The sequence below is a fragment of the Molothrus aeneus genome, chromosome 4, assembly GCF_037042795.1.
Source record: "Molothrus aeneus isolate 106 chromosome 4, BPBGC_Maene_1.0, whole genome shotgun sequence".
Taxonomy (NCBI): domain Eukaryota; kingdom Metazoa; phylum Chordata; class Aves; order Passeriformes; family Icteridae; genus Molothrus; species Molothrus aeneus.
In genome coordinates this window covers 4235860-4246702 of record NC_089649.1, presented here as the reverse complement: position 1 = coordinate 4246702, position 10843 = coordinate 4235860, and the positions used below count along the sequence as shown (strand labels likewise).

The window sequence follows — 10843 nt, the reverse complement described above, 5'->3', positions numbered from 1 at the left end:
AACTGCGACAGACTGCACAGAGGAGGGGTTTTTTATAAATAATATAAATAATAAAAAATAGAGATATTATTTTTATATTGTATATTTCTTATATTTATTTGTAATACATATTTATAGATATCAGTATATATAATATATATTTGTATATTTGTATTTCTATTTTTATATTATTTATATTATTTATAAAAAAACCCAGCCTATAACCAAATAAAATCAAAAAATCCCCAATTTATTTTAACTATATTTAAATACTTTTAGATTTACAATCTAGATTTATATGTCGTTGGATATATATATAAAATAGACTATCATTTATATATATTATGGTATGTTACAATAATATACTATATATTATAGTTTTACATATTTATCTATTTGTTTTCTATATTTATGTTTACCACTATCATTTAATATTTATTTTTATATTTATATTTATTTCTACTTTAATCTATATATTAGACCGTATCAATTGATTAACCCAACGCATCAGAACCACAAAAATCCTGCGCCTTCGTCAGCACCGGTACGCAGCCCACGCTCATCCATCGCAGCATATCCAAACAAAACCTATTTCTAGGACTAACAGAACAAAGACCCCACGACATTTAACCCTAAGAAAAACTCAAATCAACCGAACTGTCAAGAAATTTGAAATCCCACTATAACTAGCCCAAAAGCTCCGTACATTCTCATCATAAACTTCCTCCTAAACCAATGGCTCAAAACCCCAAAAAACTCAGATACACATTGAAAATGACAGAACTGCTAGTAAAAACAAACACCAATTAAAAAAATCAAACCAACTCACTAAACTCAAAACCCTACAACTGACCCTAAACATTACTATAAAAACCCCCAAAGCTCTACATTTATGCTAACCCACAAATAATAACCAATCATCTATAAAAATTATTTTAAAATATTAAAAAAGCATTAAAATAAAAAAATCTAAACTATTAAAATACTAAAAAATATCACTACCCAAATTTAAAAACATATTGTCTATAAAAACCCACCATATAAATGCCCCTGTCTCAAAAAATAAAACTAAAAAAAAAAAATCAAACCAGAAAGAAATTGGAACTTAGGAACACTAAAACCAGAACGTTCAAGAAGTTCCACCATATCCCTGATCATACACCAACTACAAACAACATGAAACAATACAAACAATTCTTAAAAACCGCCTTAAAACCACTACATTAAAAACCCTTTCAACAGTTCAAAACTGCAGTGAACAAAAGCCATCTAATAAATTAACACCCAAAACTCCTGCAGCCCAGCTGGCCCTACCAAATCTCTCTGTTGATACATACAGTAAACAAAACCAAAATCCCAGGAATACCTGTCAGAAGTCTAGGAAAGAAACCTCTTGAAATTGATCCTACCTCAAATACAAACCAACCCGTCCAGAAAGTGAGCTTCACTCAAAAAACTATTTACACAGAGTTAATAAGACCAAGGAATAAAACAACACACCATATACCACCAACAAATACAACAGTGAAGGAAAAAAAATCTACTTTTTTTTCTTTTTTATTTTTTAAACTAACTTCTTTTATTAGCCAGAACAAAAGGTTTTGCCAGGACTGTAACATCTTCTCCTTCTCCTTCTGAAATGTCCCTTCTCCTTCCCAAATTCCTTACAACTTCTGAGTTTAAATCCAAGCCAAAAGCAAAATTCGTGCACTTGTGAGTCCGGTGCTCCTGTCAGATTCTCTGTCTCACTCCACATCTTCTCACACTTTCAGTCTGAGCGCTGTCCTGCCCTGATGAGTTTGACAGAAGCATTGGCACATGTTAAGAGAGCATTTCCCTCCCTGCCTCCCTCGCCAGAGCTGGTTTCCTTAGCGCATTTCAATCGATCCCAAGCCCGCAATGATGCGCGCTCACCTCAAGGCTCACAGCAAGCACGCAGCAGCTCAGGCTGACTTGGCTCCAGGGCTCCGTGCCTTGGATAGCTGAGAAAACTTCCCATGAGCCTCTGTCCCAAGACATTGGAATGCAATTTCCCTGCGCATTTGGTGGCAGCTTTGGGTCCCTCTGGGGGACGGCACCCAGCGTGACCCCCGCCCCTCGCCCGCCCCCCACCTGCTCCTGCACCGCAGTGGGGCTCCCTCTCCTGGGCACCTTGGGGTGCCCCCAACGGCATCAGAGCCCCGAGTCTTCACCCCCCCCCCCTTTTCCTGACCCCCAAAGAGGGCTCAGAACGAATCCGACTGCCCTGGACAGCAGCGCAGCGCTTCCCCCAAGCCCTTCCCACACGTGCATGGCCCCAGCAAGGGATTCTGCTGCAACAAGAAAGCGGGGGCAGCCCCCAGAAGGCTTGAGGTTCCTGCCCAGCCTCGCTGTCACGGGCCGGGGGCAGCGAGAGAGGGAGCGGCACAGACGGCGGGGACGGCCCGGCACAGGGCGGGGGCCGCTCTCAGCGCGATGCCGGCAAAGCCGCAGCTCCGGCGCTGTCGGCCGGGCTGCTTGAGCGGCACAGGGGGATCCGCCGAGAGCCTCCGGCCCCGCGCGGGGACTCCTGCAAGGGCCCAGGGGCGCCGGGCTCCGGCCCTCGGGGCTTTATTCTCCGGCAGCCCGAGCCCCGCGGCTGCGGGGCAAAGAAGGAAAGGGGGCACGGGAAGAGAGGAGCGAGAGCAGCGCATGAGAAAGGGCGGCGAGGGAGCTCGGGCTGCGCAGGAAAGCGGGACGGGAAGGGAAAGCCCGGGACGAGGGTACAGGGAGGCTGGGCAGAGGAAGGAGAGAGGGGGAACAGAAGGGAGTAGCGGGTAGGGACAGGACAGGAAGGAGCCGGGTTTGTGGGGGGAGAGGGAATGGGGGAAAGGGAGCGAGAGAAGGCGAATACGGGGAGAAGGAAGGAGGGCTAGAGAGAGGGACAGGCGGGGAAGCCTCCCAGAGCCCCGGCTGCACCCCGAGCCCGGCCCGGCGCCTCGCCCTGCCCGGGATGCTGCGCTCGGCGGAGCTCGGCTCGCTCCGGAGACGCTCGGCTAAACTCGGCTATTGTCGGCTAAACTCGGCTCTTGGCGCCTGCATTCGCCTCTTCGGCAGAGCTCGCCTCGCTTCGGCCCAACTCCCAGCCGCTCTGTGCCTTCGGCTCCGCTCGCCTCGGCTCGGCTCGCTGAGGGCGGGCGGGCAAGCGCCGCCGCCTCACGTTCAGCTCGCCCGGCTCGGGGCTCTCCCGCTGCCGCGTCCCGCGGGCGGCCCGGCCATGGCGCGGACACGACCGGGAGCGCGGGCTCGGGCAGGAGCTCATTAGGCTGGGACCGCACTGGCGCTAATTAGCGCGCACGAGAGCGGCAGGCTCGCTTCGCCTGAGCTCGGCTCGCTTCGCTCCAGGCAGCCTCGGAAGCCTCGCCTCGGTTCGCTCGAGGCCGTCAGGGTCGGCCGCTCTCGCCTTGCTTCGGCCGAGCTCGTGCGATTCCCCCGAAGGCGGCGTCGTTCGGTTGTGTTTTCAGAAATATCTTTCTCTATCGATTGTATCTTTCTATAGTTAGATTTATATTTCTAGAATACTTCTATTAATCCAAATAAAAACCCCATCTCTAACCAAATAAATACAATAAATGCCTTCTTTTAAACGATATTGAAATATTTTTATTTATACTTTGTAGAATTACATTCACATTTATATTTATAGTTTCTTTTGATGCAATCTATTAATAATTATCTATAATATCTATAAAATTCTAGACATGTATTTAAAGTATTATTTATATTATGTATCGTATCTACTGCTGCAACTGATTTTTTCTTCTACTTTTAAACTGTATGTATTTATGATATATTTCTAGACTTAGTTTTCTACCTTCATATTGTTTGTATTTATAATTTTTATAATCAAAACCCTGCCTATTGACAAGTAAAAAAACCCCCGCTTTATTTAACGACTTAAAAAATATTTTTATATTTATAATTTTCCTATTTCTATTTATCATTTGCTCTCTAGTACGTGATAACATACCTGCTCCTGCACCGCAGTGGGGCTCCCTCTCCTGGGCACCTCGGGGTGCCCCCAACGGCATCAGAGCCCCGAGTCTTCACCCCCCCTTTTCCTCTAGTTAGAAACTACACTGGAACTTTTTTCTGGAAACAAAGACACGACCTAAATCCTCTCCCCATGTCCCAGACAGATAGATGTTCAGTTCTTAGTTGACTGGGCAGCAGTTTCTTCAATAGAACGAGAAACAATATGGAAACGTTTTAGCTACAAGCAAATAGGCAAATCTGAACAAGGTCCTGGTGGCCAGCCGCTGCAGTTATTTTGAAGCCATTTTTTAAACAATCAAATACTGATCCCACAAAAAATAAAGCAAAAAGCTGACTACTGGCTAAGAAAGAAGGAAAAATTAACTTTTGACGACAACAACAACATTCCAAGGACACAGGCTTTTTTCCAATCTCATACCTTATTACTACCTCTCTTGGGAATTCTCATCGTGGATCCCAAAAGGAATAAATCCCTCAGCGTGTCCTAAAGCACCAAGGAGCTACCTACAAGTGAAGGTGGCTACTTTCAGTGCAGACACAGCTGATGACACAGCAGTAGCGCAGTTCTATGCTGCACAGGGATAATACTGTCTCCTCTTCTCCAGCAGCTGACTCTCTCCTGCCATGGTTTCTGTAAATGCATCAGAGCACGACCTTAAACACAAACAGGCAAGAAAACACCATCAGAAGTCTTTCATTAAGCACTACAAGAAGGGTTCCAAGCAGAGACCAACAGAATTTCAAGGAAGCAGTATGCAATTAAACCACCTCAGACTCGTTCAAGTATCCGGCAGGTAGATGGAACCAAAATGGAACCATTCAGAAACGACAAAGAAAACCTCCCCAAGTATTTATACAGGAGTCCTTAACGTCAGAAATGGGATGACAGGTTATGTTCAGATAAGATGAATGTTTATTTGGATGTAGAAATAAACTTCTCTCATGGTCCTTTGCCAAAAAATAGAACCTACAAGTGAACACCTACACCTGCCTAAAAAGACCTAACGAGCCCCTGGCAGCCACCGGCATCAAAGCACAGGGGATGTTTCTAATCCAGGCTAAGGAGAACAATATCACCTTTTGTTCTCTCCAGTTTGTTTCCTCTGCAGTCCTATTTGCTTCTTATGATTTTTACAGTCTCTGTATCTTCTCGGGCAGCGCTGAGTCTGACGACCGGGATACGAGAGTCCTTCCCTGCCCTACGGAGAGAACCAGGAAAAAAAGTTAAAAAAAGAACAGGGCAGTTTGAAGTTAATACTTCCGACGAGAAGCAGCACCTGACAAACAGAGTGAACAAAGCGTGACACCTCCCTGGGGACAGAAGACTTACAAACTCTCCGGGATTTACAATCCCAGTAACCAAGCCCTTCAGCACAGCAGCCAAGTGTCCCATTAGGTGGTGCTGCACCAAAGAATGATCCGAGAGGTTCCAAAGAGTGAAACGCACGTTATTTTCCAAAGACGCAAAATCTTGCAAAATAACAAAACTACAATAGATCTAAACTACAGGGCAAGAGTACAAGTGTTAACTTGAGGAGCTGGAACCATCCAGGTGAGCAACTGCTACCTGGATCCTCAACAGAGTTTGAGGAACCCTCCAGGATACAGAAGGGTTTTCCCCAGAAATTACACAGGCCGAGTTTTGACAGAAGTACACTTGGCCAGATGCTCAGAAACGTCACCCATCCTCCTCCGGGTGTCCTGAGAGAGCTGCGAATGGCTCTCACGTGGTTTGAGCTGGTTCTGTAAGGGCTCAGGGTGAATTTCACCAGATGCAACCAAACTGGGCAACACCCAGTGGGACAGAAGGAACCCAAAGCTTGTTTTACCCAAAGCTTGGGTAAGCAGAGCTCCACCAAATACTGAGGAAACGGACAGAACAGGGTAACAAATAATAAACATACCTTTTTTTTTTTTTTTTTTCAGATGAGCAAAACAATTAAGGAGAAGGTGAAAAACTCACCATGACTGAACATTTCATAACATTTCATCACCTGTAAGCTGACCATCCTTAGCATAGAGGACTCCAAATTTAAAATTCACCGATCCCTGGAAAATAAAACCAAATATTATTTGGTAAACAGTCAAACAGAAGACATAAAAATTTGTTTCCTCCAATCTTGGCATACATCCTACACATCAGAACATACATTTTATACCATCTCCTACTACACAATAATTTACCTTTAAACTTTGATAGTATAGCATAAAATCATTAACTTATATTGGTGATCTATTATTATTAAGTTGGTGCTTCAAGTTATTTTTGCTGTCAGGTTCAAAAAAACATTACTTCTTTTTACTGTAACGAGCAATTGATTTAGAAGTCATCAAAAGCCCATCAAAATACAAAGCTGTACTCACCGGACGGGTCTGTGAGCAAGAAGTAGTCAGGCTTGTACTCACCTCTTGCCCTTCAAGAACCAATAAATCCTGTCAACAAAAACAGCATCTTTAGCCCCCTCCTATTAAAGATTCTACAAGGATGATGGTTTTATTTGTGTTTAGTAGAAGTTTGGATTTGAAATGGCCAGTTCAATGGAGAAAGAGACAGTTTAAGTAGTATTCGATTATTATTATTATTCTTATTAGCTACTGGAAGAAACAAACCAGTAGTATCTATACTTAATTACTTCTATTTCCAGGAAATCATAAAGAAAAAGAACCAAACAAAGAAAAGTCACTTCCTACCTTTTGTATCTCAGGATGAAAAATGTCTCTTGGGCTCTTCTCCAGTTTCTCCAGACTCCTGGCACTGAAATGCAAAGGAACGAGTGCTTTAGAGGAGGGCAAGTGCACATTCCAACCCCGAACCACCAACCGATTGCAGTTACAGCGCTTACAAAATGAATCGTTCCCAGAGCCTCTGGGAAATGGAACGGTTGGTGCAACTGCCATTTCTTCCCCAAAATACTAACTTCCAACACTTCCTAAACTTAGTTTGCATTTTAAAAACAGAAATTAGGGAGACTCAGGGTGGAGATCAGGTTGAAATTGATTTCCTTCTAAAGCACAGGGCTCTGTTCCATCACCCTTCACTTTGGCTCCACACAGAATCACGGGGGGAGCATTTTAGGAGGGCCCAAGAACCAATTCTATTTCTCTCTTTTATCTAGTTCTCTCTCTTCCTAAATCATTCAAGGCAAGTCAAATGAAAAAGGACAAGTTCAGCATCAAATCCACACTTTTTCCCTTTGTCTGCTCAAGAACAGGCTTTTAAACCACTTCTTGCTGCCTTCAACGATTAAGACTTGCAAAACAGTTTCACAAGTTTGATAGGTTTATCATAAAAACCACAGAACGCAAGCTCTGAATTACAGGAAAAGGTACACAGGCAAATATCTCAGCTGATGGTGGCTTGTCAATCCATACCTTAATGGAGATTGCACTGAGAATGGTTTTGTGGGACTCCAAGGGAGACAGATTTTCTGAGTACCCTGTAAACAAGAAAAGCTGGGATATATTACAGGACATACCCACTTGTTCTGCATATTCAAATAGGATTATTAATAAAAACAATTAAGTTAAAAAAGAAGGAAGAAAACCAAGGTAATTTTACTCAGCTATATTTACTGCCGATTTAGAGAAAAAAAATAGTCACGGGTGCTGCAAAGAAAAAAAAAGTGAACCAGAAACGCCTACAGTAGAACTTTAAAACAATTGCTTGGATAAAAGCAGCTCATGGAACATGAAGTAGAAAAAAAGCGAAACCAGTATCAGACCTGCCTATTTTCTTACCATTGCACAAGAAAAATCCGACAAGCGGTATAAAGTCACTGCCTAAAACCGATCCTAGGATGTAACCAAGAACAATTGAGGCATTTGCTAATCTAAACGGAAACCTTTTCCGGACCCTAGTGTCAAATCACACGTTTTGTCTTGCAGCAGCTCGAGGCTGGAGAGCATTTCCCCTGGGGGTCGGGAGGGTAGGGGCACCAGGGGCTGAGTTTGCGGATCGCACCTGTGCCAGCAGAAGGATCCAGCCCGGCGCTCCTTGCGCTCGCCATTCTCCGGGCCATCGCTGTGCTTTACTGCTCAGCGATGCCGCTCCATCTGTTTGCGTGGAAGAAAGAGCCACGAGCACTGAGGCACTCAGCAGCCGTGTCATTCCAGCCGCTCGTCCGCCCCCGCCCGCAGCAGCGGCAGCAGCCCGAGGGACACGGCTGCAGCTCGGCGGCTCCCGCGCCTCCGCCAGCCGCCGCACAGTGACCGCGGCAGCGCCCGGCGCCGCTCGCCCGGGGCGGCTCCTGCAGCTCCCGGCCCGCGGCAGCAAAGCACCGCCTGGCGCTCCGCCATCGGCGGGCGGCAGCGCGCCCCGCCCGAGCTGAGCCCCCGCCACCGGGACCGCTGAGCGAGGCCGAGGCACCGGGCGGACGCCCCTTCCGCGCCGCTCGGCTCCGTGCGGGCGGCCGGCCGGAGGCTTCGCCCCTCCAGCGTCGCTGCCGCGGCTCCGTCCCGCGCGGCAGAGGCGCCGGGAGCTCCCCGCGCCCAGCCCGCTCCCCCGGCGCGCGGCCGCCTCGGCCCGCCAGCCATTCACATGGCGCGTCGGCCGTTGCGTCAGACGCCGCGCTTTACGGCCGCAGGGCCTGCCGGGAGTTGTAGTCTCGGACTGACAGCCACCGCTCCGTTTTCCGCCACCGGGAGCTGCGGTCCCGCCGGGGGATCAAACGGCTCCTTCGCTCCTGGGCGCGGAAGCACCTTAGGCAGCACCGCCCCTCCCGAATGTCCTTTCTTTTCCACTCCAACTCTTTTTTCTTTTTTTCACTCTGTTTTTCACCCCCTTTTCCACTTTCGCTCTTTCTTTTTCACTCTCACCCTTTTCCTTTTTCATTTTTTTTTCTTCCTTTCTCTTCCTTCTTTTTTTTCTTCCTTTCCTTTTTCCTTTTCTTTCTTTCTCTCTTTCTTTCTTTCTTTCTTTCTTTCTTTCTTTCTTTCTTTCTTTCTGTCTCCCTTTCTCTATTTCTTTCTGTCTTTCTTTCTTTCTTTCTGTCTCTCTCTTTCTCTCTCTTTCTTTCTGTCTCTCTATTTCTTTCTCTCTTTCTTTCTTTCTTTCTCTTGCTCTCTTTCTGTCTCCTTCTGTCTCTCTCTATTTCTTTCTCTCTCTTTCTTTCTCTCGCTCTCTTTCTGTCTCTATTTCTTTCTCTCTCTTTCTTTCGCTCTCTTTCTGTCTCTTTCTGTCTGTCTTTCTCTATTTCTTTCTCTCGCTCTCTTCCTGTCTCTCTCTTTCTTTCTTTCTGTCTGTCTTTCTCTCTTTTATTTCTTTCTCTCGCTCTCTTTCTGTCTCTCTCTTTCTTTCTGTCTGTATTTCTTTCTCTCTTCCTTTCTTTCTTTCTCTCACTCTCTTTCTGTCTCTATTTCTTTCTCTCTCTCTTTCTTTCTTTCTTTCTTTCTTTCTTTCTTTCTTTCTTTCTTTCTTTCTTTCTTTCTTTCTTTTCTCTCTCTTTCTTTCTTTCTTTCTCTCTTTAATTCTTGCTCTCTTTCTTTCCCTGTATTTCTAATCTTGGATTTCCATTCTAGCTTTAGAATAAAAAAGCAGCAGTAGAAACGTTCAGGCTACCGGGGAGTGCAAAAAACCCCAAAACGGTAATGATTTCAGGAAAACTATTTCCTCCATGGGAGCCTGAAATTTTCTACAGCTGCAGGTGACATAGAGCTTTTATTTCTTCTTCTAGATAGTTTATACTTAATACTCTATTTATACAGCGCCCCCTGCCGTCTGCATGGGCGCACTGCAGGCACAGCGCCCCCTGCCGTCTGCTTTGGCGTACTGCAGGCACAGCGCCCCCTGCCGTCTGCATGGGCGACCTGCAGGCACAGCGCCCCCTGACGTCTGCTTTGGCGTACTGCAGGCACAGCGCCCCCTGCCGTCTGTACCGGCGCACTGCACGCAGAGTGCCGCCTAATGACGTCAGCCCGTCGACACGGCGCTCCGTCCCGGACACGCCCACTCGGGAGGCCGTCGCGATCTTGTGCGGAATTCCGTGACGGCCACGGCGCTGCCATGTTGTACGGCACCCCGTGACAGCCACGGCGCTGCCAGCCTGTATGGCACAATTTTACGACAGTCGCGCTTTACGGCACCTTTTACGACAGTCGCACTTTGCGGCACCTTTTACGACAGTCGCGCTTTACGGCCCCTTTTGCGACAGTCGCGCTTTACGACACCTTTTTGCGACAGTCGCGCTTTACTGCCCCTTTTACGACAGTCGCGCTTTACGGCCTCTTTTACGACAGTCGCGCTTTACGGCACCTTTTACGACAGTCGCACTTTGCTGCACCTTTTACGACAGTCGCACTTTACGGCAGTTTTGCGACAGTCGCACTTTACGGCACTTTTACAACAGTCGCGCTTTACGGCACTACCACTTATGGAAATTTTATGGTACTTTACAGCACTTTACGGTTTTGTTTTTTTTTTTAATTTATTTTTAATTTATTTTATATTTTTATTTTTTACTTAGTGTTTATTTTAAATTGTTCTCTTTTTAAAGCTTTTTATTTTATTTTTTAAATTTTATTTACTTATTATTTTTAATTTTTCTATTTTTAAAGCATTTATTTTTTATTTTTATTTTTTAAATTTTATTTTTATTTTTTATTTTTAAAGCTTTAATTTTATTTTTTAATTTTATTTTTTATTTTTCTATTTTTTAAACTTTCTGTATTTTTCTAATTTTATTTTTTATTTTTAATTTTTCTATTTTTAAAGGTTTTTAGTTTTTTTTATTTAGTGCTGCCCAGACCAACTCAAGCGGGTGATTGTGGTGGTGTTTGAGGGTCTTGCATTACGGCACTACCTTTTATGGAACTCTTACAGCACTTTACAGTTTTTATTTTGTTTTTCATTTAT

General features: G+C 45.2%; 1 long non-coding RNA gene across 1 annotated transcript; it reads right to left on the bottom strand.

The window, feature by feature from the left end:
* Window positions 1–3574: 3574 nt before the first annotated feature.
* Window positions 3575–8457, bottom strand: LOC136556312 (uncharacterized). Its single transcript, XR_010783633.1, has 7 exons — window positions 7955–8457; window positions 7366–7430; window positions 6685–6748; window positions 6400–6426; window positions 5957–6042; window positions 5071–5192; window positions 3575–4647 (listed from the first exon to the last, which is right to left on the bottom strand). It is a non-coding gene; the product is annotated as an uncharacterized lncRNA (long non-coding RNA).
* Window positions 8458–10843: the final 2386 nt, after the last annotated feature.